The following is a 15612-nucleotide window of genomic DNA, read 5'->3' on the forward strand; positions in this document are numbered from 1 at the left end:
TTATAGGCTGTCAAAAACATGAAAATAATGAACTTTAAAAGGTCCATAGCTCCAAAACTATGGGTCCTACCGTAGTCGGGTCAAGACTTTACATAGGAATTAATATGTGCCCTATCCAAATATCCAAGTTTCAGAATTCTGCGGTACTTCTGCAATATATATATATATATATATATATATATATATATATATATATATATATATATATATATATAGAGAGAGAGAGAGAGAGAGAGGAAGTTGGTGAATACTTCAAATTACATGAACGCAGTCAAACTATCTCTATAAAAATGTTGCGTGAGTACCTTAGGATTCTGGAACATGTATTTCTGGATAGCGCACATATTAGTTCCTAAGTGAAGTCTTGACCCAACTACAGTAGGTCCCATAGTATTTGAGCTATGGATCTTTAAATTTGATTTTTTTTTTCATGTTTTCGGCAGCCTATAACTGCGAAAGGAAGCATTTGTGCATCCAGGTCGGTCTATACCTTTTGTCTTATCTTGGTGTCAGGAATCACCTCCCAAACGTTGTCGGTGTTGTTTTGAAACATCCTGTATAGCTTGCCATCTGTTGAATAGTGATTAGAATAACTAAAATAACATACAATTTTCCAAACAATATGCACTCATTGATCGCAATTTATTGTAATTTGTATACAACAAAGTAAAGAAATTTTTTAATGCTCTCAATCAAAACAATGCAAGATTCATGTGACACATTCTATCAAGCTACACTTACTTCTAGCACTTGTTACCGCATAAATCACATTTTCGTATATTTGTTTGCTAATTGATGTAATAGATTATTTGCGTTCGCACACTTACCTCTGGGATGTTGTTTTTGAGCGTGGTCAGGGGCACGGTTCTAATGAAGACTCATTGATCCTTCTCGATTATTTGCATCTTCCTCATTAGAACCGTGCTCCTGACCACGCTCAAAAACAACGTCCCAGAGGTAAGTGTCCTTCTTTAAAGTTTTGCAGAGTAACACAGTCGCTAAAACAAACGCAACCAAGAAGATGATTAAAATTCCGAATCCAACCACAGGAGTCACACTGCTGTCCTCTTCGTGTGCAGGAGTTAAAGATGAGTCGGGTGAAGTCAGCGTCGCGTTTGTTCTCAGCCAAGGGGTGGCGTCGGTGCGTAATTGTGGAGAGACCATGAGGAAATTTTCCTACTTTGCCTCGTTGTATTAGAGTAGTAATGGCTGTAAGTAATAAAAAAAAGAGCAAAAATTAAATGATAATAAATTATGCACAATTATCCAGTTTCAACATACACCGTCCGACAATTGCGTAACGAGACTGATTTTATTGTGACCAAAAAAAGATAATGTAATACAACCTGTTTATTTTTCAAAATTCGTCCCTCCTGTTTCAACACAGGGAGTGGCACGATCACGCAAGAAGTAGAATGACTTCTGCAACTCAGTTTGTGGTATGTTCCGTAATGCCGTCGCCACAGCTGCTTGGGTATCTTCAACATTGTCAAAACTTCGTCTTTTGATGGCAACTTTAGATTAGGGAACAAGAAATAGTCGTAGAAGAACACGACGAATTCTCTTAAGGGTCTTCACTACAGATAAATTAAATTTCCGCTAATTTTAGAGTTTTTCTGTAATATCTTCAAAACAAATAAAAATATTCGAAAAGCAGAAACGTAATGAAGTAGACAATACGATTTTGCATGTGATACCTTTACCACAATTCACCTATCTGCTTTTGGTATGCCGCTATTTACAGAACCCGCAAAAAATGTTAAATCTATCTTTAGTTCCAAATCGAAAGCGGATAGGTGAGTTGTGATAACGATATCACATGCATGATCGTATTGTCTAGTTCACTACGTTTCTGCTTTTCGAATATTTTTATTTGTTTTGAAGATATTACAGAAAAAACTCTAAAATTAGCGGAAATTTAATTTCGCTGTAGTGAAGACCCTTAATGAAACGCTCGAAAACACTTAAATAAAATTGGGCATTCACTGTGTGACCTTCTGGTACGAATTCATGATGAATGATACCTTTCCCCATCAGAATTCTGCCGCCTATAGTCGGACAATTTGTCCATGCCGACCAGATGCCGCGGTCAGATTGCCGGCGCCGGACGCCGGCATCTTTTCAGCGCGATTTTCGACCGCGACGAATAGTTGTCTTGGCGAGCAGTCGGCAAACAGCCGGAAATGAGCATTAAATGCGCCGGCACCGCCGTCGGAAAGTTGTCTTGCCGAGCAGTCGGCAAACAACCGTAAAGGCGCAGTAAATGCACCGGCGCCGCCGTCGAAAAGAGGCCGCCATAAGGAGTCGGCAGAGGATCGGATAGAGGCCTTTCCGATTGTTTTGCCGGCTCTGACGGTCGGCAACAGTCGGCAAAGAGTCGGCAAAGGGAATTTTACTTGACGACTTTCGACCGCTTGCCGCCTCGGCAAAAGGTTGGCAACTTTGAACAAGTAGATCGTCGTGCCGCCGCGGACGGGTGCCAGCTGCCTCCGGCGGCCCGCCACCGTCGACGGCGGCAATCCCTCTTTCCGACCGCGACTTCCTGATGGGGTTACTGTCGTAGAAACGCGGGAGCATTGTTTTCACTTTTCATTTCTGAAGTCGAAGTTTCTCCGTATTTCCACATTCCCATACACTCTGCGCATCCAATCAATAGTCTGTGTGGCAATTTTACCCAGTCTAACACACAATTTGATATTCGTTGTCTGCTCCATGCTGCTAGCGTGACGAGAGCCTCTCAGTAACTGCTGGTAATGGCGTCATATTTCGCGTGCGACAATGCGGTGTTGCCAGATTGTAGATTAGGAAAATCTCTTTTGAATGCACATATTGTTTTATGAATTGCATTCACTGTCTTGTCACAATAAAATCAGTTTCGTTTCTTAGTTGTCGGATGGTGTATGAAAATAAGAGTCATATGCAACAATTATTAAAATAAAAATATGGATCACTGAATTATATTCTCTCCCTTATATTTCTTAAACTAAATTATGTCATGCCGGAATTGTTACGTGTATATTACTAGCATCAATTACCCGCTTTGCTGGGTTAAATTAAGAAAAAATAATAATATGTTTCGTTAGTCAGTCACTTTTTACTATTACTAAAGCGCTCCTTGTTACATATATCATCCTTCCCTCCCACAATTTTTGCGGGGCTTAATTTGGTTTTAATGGATCAGATCTGGATTTTGGATCAAATGGATTTTGGATCAAATGGATTTTGGATCAAATGGATTTTGGATCAGAACTGTCACTGTTTATCTTAGCGACCTCAAAAACTATAGATTCGACACTAATATCGGTCATTTTTGATCATTTGTAATGTCTTTCCCCTCCTTCAAGTTACATCGTCAAAGTGATATGACAAAAATCATCTCATGTTCGAACTTCAGTCTAGGTTGAAAATTTGAAAGAGATCTGTCAGGCGGTTTTCAAGAGCTATTAAGTTTTATTTATTTTTATATATCTCCCCCCGCCTAAGTTCTATCGTCAAAATGAATAGATAAATATCATCCCAGGCACGAACCTCATCTATGTTGAAAATTTGATCAATATCGGTCAGATGTTTCAAGGGTGAAGTCACATAGACTGTCACTTTCATTTTTATTTTCACATATATCTCCGCCTCCCCATCCCCTACGTTGCACCGTCAAAGTTAAATTAAAAAAATATCCCAAGCCCTAACGTCATCTATGTTGAAAATTTGATAGAAGGGAGTTGGGTGGTTCAAAAGTTATTAAGTTTTATTTACTTTTATATATATATATATATATATATATATATATATATATATATATATATATATATATATATATATATATATATATATATATATACGAGGGTCATTCGGAAAGTAAAGAACGTTTTTGTATAAACACTTTAATAACTGATATACAGAGGCGAAATTTATGTTACATACTATGTGATACTTACGTTACTTTTCGACATAGTCGCCGTGTAAATTTAAACACTTGTCATACCGTGGTACAAGTTTTTCTATGCCTTCGGCATACACAGTTGCCGCCAAACTGTTGAACCAATCACTAGCAGCTTCCTTAAGTTCATCATCAATTTTTTTGTAACCAAGTTCACCACTGACAATTTCGTACAACAAAGTTCTTGAAATTTCAGGAAAGAATTCGTGCATCCCATCAATAGTGAATCGCCTATCCTCTTGAATTGTCCGCTCAATTCTTCCTTTGAGTTCGTCAGTCACAACAGAAGGCCGGCCCGAGCGTTCCTCATCGTGCACATTCGTCCGTCCGTCATTACACATAATGCACCACTTACGAACAGATGCTTCATTCATTACATTTCCATACACCTCAGTGATTTGTCTATAAATTTCTATCGGACGCCCTTTTCTTGCATTCAAAAATCTTATCACACTACGAACCTCACACTTGGCGGGATCAGTAATTGTATCGCACATTTTACAGTCGCACAGCGAAGCAATAACGGACCGTAGCGAATCTCAGCTGGTGCCAGACTGAGGCTAAAGCATGCCCAGGTCAATAACCCAGCGGCAGCGGGGGTGGGGGAATAAGCGCACGCGCTAGCGCAAAACGTTCTTTACTTTCCGAATGACCCTCGTATATGTCCTCTCCCCTCCCATTCCTCTAAGTTCTACCGTCAAAGTGATATGATAAAAACCACCTCAGGTCCGAACTTCATCTATGTTGATTTTTTAAGATCGGTCGGATTTAAGCGTGATGAAGTCACAAAGACAGTCAGTTTTATTTTTATTTTTTAACATATATCTCCCCCTTCCCCTTCATTACACTGTAAACATGAAATGAAGAAAACATTCTACGCCCGAACCTTATGTATGTTGATAGTTTGATCGAGATCGGTTGGGTGGTTCAAGAGTTATTGGGCCTTATGCAGAGTCGTTCTGACCCATGATTAGTGCCATATTAAAGAGTTCGACTAACATATGTTTCCTGCGGCAGTCAGGCATTTAGTATGACACTAATCAAACGTCAAAGTGACTCTGCATAAGGCACATTAAGTTTTATTGATTTTCATGTATTTCCCCTCCTCCTATCCCCCTCTCCTAAGATCTGCTGTTAAAATTAAATGATAAAAAACTTTCCAGGTTTGAACTTCATATATGTTGAAAATTTTCATTGAGATCGATCGGGTGGTTCAAAAGTAAATAATTCACGAACATAGTCACTTTTATTTTTATATTTATTGCTTTTTGTATATCTCTCCCTCCAACCCCTTCCCTACGTTGCTCCGTTAAAGTGAAATGATAAAAATCATTCCAGTCCCAAAACTCATCTACATTGAAAATTTGATCAACATCGGTCGGGTGGTTCAAGAGTTATTAAGTTTTATTTATTTTTTCTGTCCCTCTCCTCCCCCTCTCCTAAGTTCTACCGTCAAAGTAAATAGCTAAAACACTCCCAGGCGAGAACCACATTTACGTTGAAAATTTGATCGAGATCGGTCGGGCGATTCAAGAGATTAAGAGTCACAAACATAGTCACTTTCAATTGTATAATGTAGACTAGCCTTTGGCTAGCTGGGGGCTCCACCCCCAGACCTCCGAATTTTCCTGGATACAGCCTCGCATTTCATATTTATCGCCCTTTGCATCAACAGTGAATTTCGTGAACTTGCTCTTCATATTTCCTGAATCTGCCCATCCGGGGGCTTCGACCCCACACACAGTCTTTGCTCGGCCTACGGCCTCGCACCTCTTAAATCCACAATTCTATCGTTTCTTTTCCTATTTCAACTGTCTAAAATATAAGATTTTGTATTCCAAGAAAACGACCATTTAAATAACATGGGGATTACTTCATTCCCCTTAGACCCCTAAAAATTAAAAATATTCACTTTTGGCAATGTTCCTGTCGGTTAGTCCTGGAAGCCTACAATCATGTAATATTTCATCATTCTAATCTTGCCGGAAGTGCCTAAACATTTTGGGGTGTAGAAGACGTCCCATATAAATAACATGGGAAAGATTTTTCTGTTCCCCATAAAACCTCTAAAGTTGAAAATTTTTATTTCTGATGATTCACTTAGGTAACACTAACGAAAACGTACATGCATACCGAATTTCAAATTTTTATTCCAATTCTAAGTACATAAAACATGAGATTATAAGTCAAAAAAGGCCCATTTTAAATAACACGGGGAAGTTCTTCATTCCCTCTTTAGACCCACTAAAAATTAAAAATATTCACTTTTGGCAATGTTTCTGTCGGTTAGTCCTGGAAGCCTACAATCATGTAATATTTCATCATTCTAATCTTGCCGGAAGTGCCTAAACATTTTGGGGTGTAGAAGACGTCCCATATAAATAACATGGGAAAGATTTTTCTGTTCCCCATAAAACCTCTAAAGTTGAAAATTTTTATTTCTGATGATTCACTTAGGTAACACTAACGAAAACGTACATGCATACCGAATTTCAAGTTTTTATTCTAAGTACCTAAAACATGAGATTATAAGTAAAAAAAAAGGCCCATTTTAAATAACATGGGGAAATTCTTCATTCCCCCTTTAGACCCACTAAAAATTAAAAATATTAACTTTTGGCAATTTTCCTGTCGGTTAGCTCCGGAAAGCTACAATCATGCTAAATTTAATCTTTGTCGCCCTACAGGAAGTGCTGAATAATTTATGTCAGATCACGTAGTTTTATATATGGTTAGGATTACTGAAATACCAACATAATTGGGGGCGCGGTGGCTCAGTGGTAGAGCGTTCACCTACATTGCTTGGGGTCCCAAGTTCGACACCCAACTTGCGTCGTGTGGACTTTGTGGTGGATAAACACCTTGCTCGTGGGTTTTCTCGGGGTTCTCCCGTTTCCTCCGGCTTTCTTCATTCCACCATTTCATTCATTTCTCATCACCGTCTCCCTTAGCCTAATCGGCATAAGGGTGGGACGTAAAACTAAAAGTTTCATTTCATTTCATTTGTTCAACATAATTTTAATAGTCATTTCAAGATAATTTTGTGTGAAGGAAACTCTTTTTTACGATTATTTCACGAGAAAGGATTTATGCCATCTTGTATGGATTTAGCGACATTTAGTTATGAATTATCATTGGAGAATCTAGCCTGGGGGAGGGAGGCTAACCTCCAGTTTTACGAACGACAAAAATAATTGAAGTTTTTGGTTATATAGTTTTGAAAGTTTATATTAAGAGTAGTCATTTATTATTTATTGAAAAATGTTTGAAATATTAGATACAGTTCCAGTTTCGCTTTTTCTATTATGCAAGATGTAAAACAATACTTGAGGTCCACAATGTCAATGCCTAACCTAACCTAACCTAACCAAACCTAACCTTACCAAACCAAACCAAACCAAACCAAACCAAACCAAACCAAACCAAACCAAACCAAACCTAACCTAACCTAACCTAACCAAACCTAACCTAACCAAACCAAACCAAACCTAACCAAACCAAACCAAACCAAACCTAACCTAACCTAACCTAACCAAACCTAACCAAACCAAACCTAACCTAACCTAACCTAACCTAACCTAACCTAACCAAACCAAACCAAACCAAACCTAACCTAACCTAACCTAACCAAACCTAACCAAACCAAACCAAACCTAACCTAACCTAACCTAACGTAACCAAACCTAACCTAACCAAACCAAACCAAACCTAACCTAACCTAACCTAACCAAACCTAACCTAGTCGTAATATTCGTTTGGTAGATAGTTGGAAACTTCTGCAGGACCCATGGAAAATTATATTCTTATGATAATCTATCATAATCCTAGTTCTTGCTGCACGCTAGTTTTTACTTTCTAGACCCCCAACTGTGAACTATGAATAAAATTTTCTAAGTTGATTGTAATTAAATTGTTCGAAATAAATTTACCGTTCAGAATAAGCTGGTCCTTATGATTTTGTGTCTTTTCAGGAAAATGACTTCTTAATATAATAAATGTAACTGAAATCTTCATTTGCGAAATGTAAACAAAATCTTTGAGATCACTTTTTTTTTTAATAAAATGTCTATTTTTATTATTCCCACTGTTCGATAAACAAACGATGTTTTCCTGAATAGGAACAATAGTGAAGCCTCATTGGATAACCTTATAAAAGTAATGTTTCAAATCTGATCCGAATACGTAAAACAGAATGATTTATATGCATAATTACTGCAGGTGCACAAATCAGAGAAAATGTCCAAAAATAACCTTTCTGACATGTAGGAATCATAAAACGTACAAACATTTTGAATATCGAACTCGATTTTATTTCTTACAGTCAGCATAGTTTGTTTACTTCTATTGTCATTTGAAAGTGCACTTCATAAGTACATCGCAAAGATCAAAAATGTATGACAAACTTTTAAGTAAAAGTGACATTTTTCTGCTCTAAAGAGCATACTGGTCAACAATAAAACAAGTAAGGGAAAATATATCTGGAGTGAAACTACGAGTAAATGTTGGTATGCTTACGCCGTGAGCTAAGAACTGATAAAGGAGCATTTAACTGATTTGATTTGATTTTCGGTTTAGCGTTCCTTTCATCAGCGACACTATATGAGACATGAATCTACAGTTTAACGTGGAATCCGAACCACATGAGCTCCCACTGGAAATCAAATTCAGGTCTTCTACGGCAAAGGTGTGAATATAGTATTTATCAACGTTTAAAAGTGCAGAAGTCATTACACAATATACGTCAATCTTCTTACATATAAAAATGGGACCTTTGTTTGTTTGTGTGATATGCAAATCCAAATTGTTGATTTGGCATACTTGTACGCAACCGTATTAAAAAGATTATAGGCGATGTATATTTTTTTATGTATGTCCTATGGGACGAGGAGCAAGTTAAAAGGTTTAAAATTTATGCAAAAAGTTAAGTATTTCATGATCTCCTCATGTTAGGAAGATGAAACTCGGTGTGCAAACTAATTTTAAAAAAAAGTCAACATACCTACACATATGACATAACTTGAAAGAAAAAAAAAGTACTGTGAGGGTAAGATAGCCATAGAGGGTGGCATGTAAAAGTAATGTGGAACAACCAATATTAGTGTCAAAACAGTTGTTTTCGGAGTCGCTAAGCTACATGGGCGGATCCAGGACCGACTTCTGGGGGGTGCGGTAGGTTGTCATAATACTACTTTTAAGGGCTCCAAACTCTGGGATGGATTTTATTTATATATATAAAGTAAGAAAGCTTCCTCTTCGGGGGGGGGGCGATCGCCCCGATCGCCCCCCCCCCTTGGATCCGCCCCTGCTAAGCTAATTGGTAACAGTCAAAACGACATTTAAGTCCAAGTTTGGTGAAGAACGTGCAACTCAAGTCGCCCGAAAATTGACTGGAGCAACGCCAAAGGCGTTGATTTATTTTCAAATATTATGCATGCTCTTTATTTTTCCTGTTCGAAGATGAAAACTTCTGGCAGTTATAAATATTCTATTTAAATGTAGTTTGGAGTTCAAAACATTATAATCGTGCTCTAGTATAACTTAACATTGTCTGAATACATGGTGCAGTTTAAATACAAGTATTTAAATTATTCTTGTAAAAGCATTAGATAAGCTATTATGAACGTTCGAAGTTAAATCGTCGTCATATGTCATTGCATGATTTTACTGGTTAGGCTTAAATTATTATGAAATACTGCTTAATTATTAAACTTCATAAAAAGTTCATGCGATATTCAGATATTTTATTAATGAAGTATATAATTTCCTTATTAAAAAGTAAGGCAACCTACTTTGATTGAAACTTTTTTTCTAATAGTTGATTAATTATATACTATTATTTCTGTTACATTAGTTGTAAGAGGTCAGAAGTTTAGTTAATATCTTTACTATTCATGAATACTTCGAAAATCTGCCTTGTTAAAATAAACAACTAGAAGTTATGTTCCGTAAAAGGCATTTGCATTCGTTTAGGTATGAACATTAATTAAAGAACTTGGGTGATAAGCATTTTTTTCTTTTAATGCTAGCTATTAAACAATTGAGGAGTTCTATGTAATAAGGGCCCATAACGAGAAACCATGTTCTGAGAAAATCGCGTGTAAACATTCCAAGTGATGATATATTTTTTATTTAACGTTTGTACACTCATGTCCAAAATGGTTGTCGCATATTTATAACTATCTTGTTGTGGAAATATAATTTGACAGTGATTTTGTAGGGTACTTCTAATGCTGTTACTATTTGCACAATCTGGAAATGTAGGTATTTGGGGTAAATTTCATAGAAAAATAATTATAAATACGAAAATTAAAATCGGTAAAACAAAATGGACAAATGGACAAGAAAATTTTTTCGTTATATTGTTCTTATTTACTGATCTTTTGACATGGAATTTACCACATACTTGTCTTTGCCGATTATACACATACTAGCATTATAAGAAATATCAGGCGAAATTGTTATGAAATTATGTTCCAACAACAGAATATTTATAGATATGCGACAATCATTTTGGACATGACTGTACATGTGCACCCTACAAGAGAAACATGGATTTATTCTTTTTCTTCTTCAAAATACAAAGAAACTAACAGTTTGTTTCACTATAACATAAATATGGATGTTTGTTTAAAAAAGGCTTACATAGGCCCTTTTTAGAGGAACGACTTTGCAGGATTCTCGCGTATATGTGTCGCAGCAGTCGTGTGATACACTTTGTGAAAATAAGTAAATAAACCTAATTGAAGAATAAGGAACAAAGTATAAAGTAAAAAGAGCAATATATATGTAACAATAGCAGATTAAAGTAGTCAATTGATTATGTAGAAACTGGACATGCAACAATCCTTGGCTAGAAACACTTTATGCATTGTAGGGCTGGTAAAACGTACTCATGAATATCATCTTCTGCATCCTGGTTGTTTGGTTCTTGGTTTACGATTTGGGCTTAACGGAACACTTCCTCATACCAATCATCAGCATCTGGGTCCAGAAAAGGGAACAAACTCCGTAAGTCTATTTTTTTGGCTCCGTTCGTCTACTCTGTAGTAGGCCTGACAGCAGGGCATCTTGTTCCTTTGAACCACTTCCGAAAAATTGTGCAAACGAGTTTTCTTGTTCCCCATCATTTAAGTTATTTCAACATTTACCTTTACAGCACCTGTCCACTAATGCAATCGTCTTTCGGGAATATATTTGCCACTACTTGTTGTATAACTCTCAGTTAGGTTCCTTTCCTCTTTCTTTGCATTAGGATCGCTTTCTGACTGTCTATTCTGTTTCTTTGGATTGATAATCGAACTCATGCTAGCACGCTGCGACATGTTCAACGTCGTTCAAACAACTTTGCCACCAACATAACTGCAGCAGATACTCGCTTTCGTCTCACGACGACCTCTATTCCTTCACAGTAGCTACATCAAGATTTACGATATCGTAATGAAATTTTGCAGGTTTATAGAATTAATACCAATGGATTTTAATACGAACGGATTTAAAAGGGCTTATGCCAGTATGGGTCCTTATTACATAGAACTCCTCAATTATCCCTATATAGCATTTGAGTTTTCTAGTATTATTAGTGATGATATGAAGTGTCAACGTGAAATAAAAGCAAGGATAGGAATGGAGAAAGAAGCCTTTAGGAGGAATAAAATTCTATTTTGTGAGATTTTGAATAAGAGTTGAAAAAAGTCATAAAATGTTCTGTGTGAAGTATTGTACTGTATGCTCCAGAAACATGGACATTACCCAAAAAATGATGAGAAACGATTGGAAGCTTTTGAAATGTGTGTGTGGAGAAGAATTGAGACTATTAACTGGGTCGAGCGGAAAACGAATAAGATGTTGTTAGAAATGGTGGGGAGAAAAGAACAATTTTGACATTATTAAAAAGAGGAGGAGAAACTGGTTGGGACGTTGGGTAAGAAGGAACTATTTCATGAGAGACGTGCTAGAGGGTATGGTGGTAGGAAAGAGAAGAAGGCTACAATTAATGGACGATATAAAACAGAAAAGTCGTACGTGAAGACGAATATATTAGCGGAAGACCGTGGAGCATGGAAGCTTCTCAGTTGCTGCAAGTAACCTGCCAATAATCGCAGAATACCTACAATGATCATAATGTTGATGATTAGTAAGTGCAAAATTCAACCAGCACTACATAATTCTACAAAACGAGACGAGGAAATTTCTTCAACAATCGAGACGAGACGAGACAAACCTTACTTTCCGTTTCGTCTCCTCTTGTAGGCAAGACTACCAGTCCTCCAGATCGGTTTGAGTGCAGATCGTTATGATCGGGTATGTTCTTGATGAACGGTGGACGTAACTTTGTTCCATAAATCTACTATAACCAGACCGAAAACATTTTGTTATTCATCAAACCAGTTCGAGAATGATTGAGCCATTCTAAGGAAACGTGCCGTAAATGATCTAACAAGAGACCTTTTTTCTGGTGTCACACGAAAAGTGGAACGAGACTATGGTCAATCGATTAGTGTTAGTGAACAAGAAAATCCATAGGAGGGAAAAAACAAGGATGTTAAAAATAGAGGATCTGCCCATATGTATCTTCATCCTATTAAATCGGTGAAGCCAAAAAGCAACCGAGTATCGGCACGTCTGATTGGCTACTCTCGTTTCTGCCATCGTCTGATTGGCTACTTTCGTTTCCACCATGATTGTTGGCTCAAAACATTGCGGTCCTATTGGGTGGAGTGGGCAGAGTAGGGGTGGCAAAACTATGGTGTATAGCTTCAAGATTTTGTTGATTGTTGTAAGGGCAGATCCTCTATTTTATAAGATCCTTGGGAAAGACCCCTCGATCGCAACCATTCCGTACTTATGGGCGGGAGTAGGGACACTGGCAAGACAACACGTTGTGGATAATGAGACGAAATATCGATCAAGTTCAATGAACTCATGCATAGAAGCGCAGTTAAACATATACAATAATGTGACATTACATTTGACAATACTCTGAAAAGTGAGGGCAGAGGCGTAGCACGTAACGATAATTGAAGAAAACGGAGAAGCAAGGCGTCGGGGGAATGATACAGTAATTGGTCAAGTAATCAATCACAAACTATAAACAGCCTGTAGATGACACCGTGAAGCAGAAATGGAAGAAAGAGAGCTATGGAGGGGGTTGTCCATAGGGTCCGTAAACCCCTCCCCTTGTATCGTCTGATCTTTATAGAATGTTGTATACATGTAGGAATCCATTTTCATATGTTTGTTGCACGTAATACTGTCTGTGCATCTCCTCAACATTGCTATAAATATACCACATTGACTTGACACCTAGTCTTCCGTTTCAGGCGCTGCTATCGGCTGAAGGAATTACTCCCTTTCGCTAAGTCTCTTTCGTTTAGCAATAGCTGAACCCTTATTGGCTCAACGCGTGGGTGTGAGCTTTATTTCGCATTTTTGCCACGGCTCAAGACATTTTGGCAACACAATAGGATCCTCTCTCCCCTCCTAAAGTCCTGACTTGCTATGTGCCTGGTTGAACATGAGTAAGAATAGTCTAGAAGTGTGACTAAAAATATAGGATACAAAGAAATGTAGTGCAACATAATGGACTGCCAACGATAGATGGTTGTTTAGAAGTATTGCAGAGACCTTCATCCAGCAGTGGATCGACAATGGTTTATTATTATTATTATTATTATTATTATTATTATTATTATTATTATTATTATTATTATTATTATTATTATTATTATTATTATTATTATTATTATTATATAAAAGTAAGACAAGAATATATGTTCGTGAGTGAATGCACTGCAAAGCATCAAAGAAGACAATATACTGCAGATAAATAACACAGCTGTGATAATGTCTAATAAGGAAGTATCGTCTAAAGTATTGTCTCTGGGCTGACTATACTTTGTGGTTTATTATATTTGTATGACTTAATTGATTTGTATTGGCTACATTATGCTATAATGGCAGGGATGATGGATCGCATTTGAATGCTGACAGTGGTGTGGGGGGGGGGGGGACAAGGCAGAGAAAGTCTAATACAGCACTATACATTGAAAGATCAGTTCAGGAAGGTGGAAACCGTAGCCTCCTTGACCATGTCCATGATATATCACTATGCTATTCATCTCAAGTCCGGCTCGTATTTATTTATACCGTCTATGGAACTTTTGGCCTACGCTATACTTCACGCTTACCCGCCCTACTCCTCTGTCGTTACGTTCTACGCCCCTGCCATCATTTGTCGAAGTATTGTCGAACGTAATGTCTCATTGTAGTATATGTTTAGCTGCGCTTCTATGAATATTTTCATCGAATTCGCACCATATTTCGTCTCAGAATCCATAACGTGTGGTGTTACCAGTCTCCCTAATCCCCCGTAAGTACGAGACGGTTACGATCGATGGTTTTTCCTGCCTGCTTGACCATAGTATCGTTCCACATTTCGTGTGACACAAGAGCAAGGTCCCTTGTAAGTAAGGATCACTTCCTCACCTAATACACATCCTGAATTTGTTTACTCTTGGTGGTAGTAGAGCTTACGATAGAGATTATGAGGCAAGGAAACTAATATTAGAATATTCGGTGCACTTTCTTATGTATCAGGAAATGTATTTCATATTTTATTTATTTTATTTTAATATTTTATTTATTTATTTATTTATTTATTTATTTATTTATTTATTTATTTATTTATTTATTTATTTATTTATTGTAGAGTGGCAATAATTAACTAACTGTATGGCTTAATAGAGCCCGAGGGTTAAATGTTGCGTCCAAAAAAGCTTTTCATTGACTTCTGTCCTTAACCAACTGGATCCAGTTCCTACTTTGGATTCCTACTTCTTCGACACCCACCTTAATGTTGTCCACCCGTCCGTGTTCAGGTCTTCCTAGTGGTCGTTTTCCGATTGAACATTCTCGCTAAAACTTTGAAAAAGTCCCTACTCCTTTCTATCCTGGTTACATAACCGGCCCACCTAAGCCTTGTGACCCAAACAATGTTTGGTAAACGGTATAAATTATGCAGTTCTTCGTTATGAGGTTTCTGGCATTATCCATTCCGTTTCTCTGGGGTCCGAATATTCGTCAGGATTTTATTCTCAAATACTTTCAGTCAGCGTTCTTCTCTCAGAATAAGCGACCATGCTTCGTAACGATCCAAATTCTCGGCAGAATTGAGTTGATTTTAGTTTAGCGTCCCTTTCAGCAGCGAGGCTATATGAGACGTGGACCTACTGACTAACGTGGAATCCGAACCACATGAGCTCCCGCTGGGAATCGAACCCGCGTCTCCCACGCCAAAGGCGCGTACGCTAATCGCTTAGCCACGGAGGAGCTCACTCGGCAGAATTCGCGACGACAAAAAACTTTGAATTGGATAATAACACGACTTCATTGCGTTTAGTTGACATTTATTTCTTCGTAGATATGATCTTAATCTGTTAATATTGCTCCTAGATAGTTGCAAGTATTCACTTTGTCGAAAGTATTACTTGATATTTTGACGTATACACAATTTAAAGTATTAAGAGTAACAAGAATAGTCACAGTCAGTGTTTCTTTAAGGAGCAATGTTCCGGTGGGGACACACTTAATATTCCGGGGGCACAGCTGGTAGTATTCTAGTTATTATTATATTACATAGTATATATGTAATATAATATTATTTTGATCTTCTCCGG

This window comes from Thermobia domestica, chromosome 17, assembly GCF_964235325.1.
Source record: "Thermobia domestica chromosome 17, izTheDome1.hap1.1, whole genome shotgun sequence".
In the NCBI taxonomy this organism is placed as follows: domain Eukaryota; kingdom Metazoa; phylum Arthropoda; class Insecta; order Zygentoma; family Lepismatidae; genus Thermobia; species Thermobia domestica.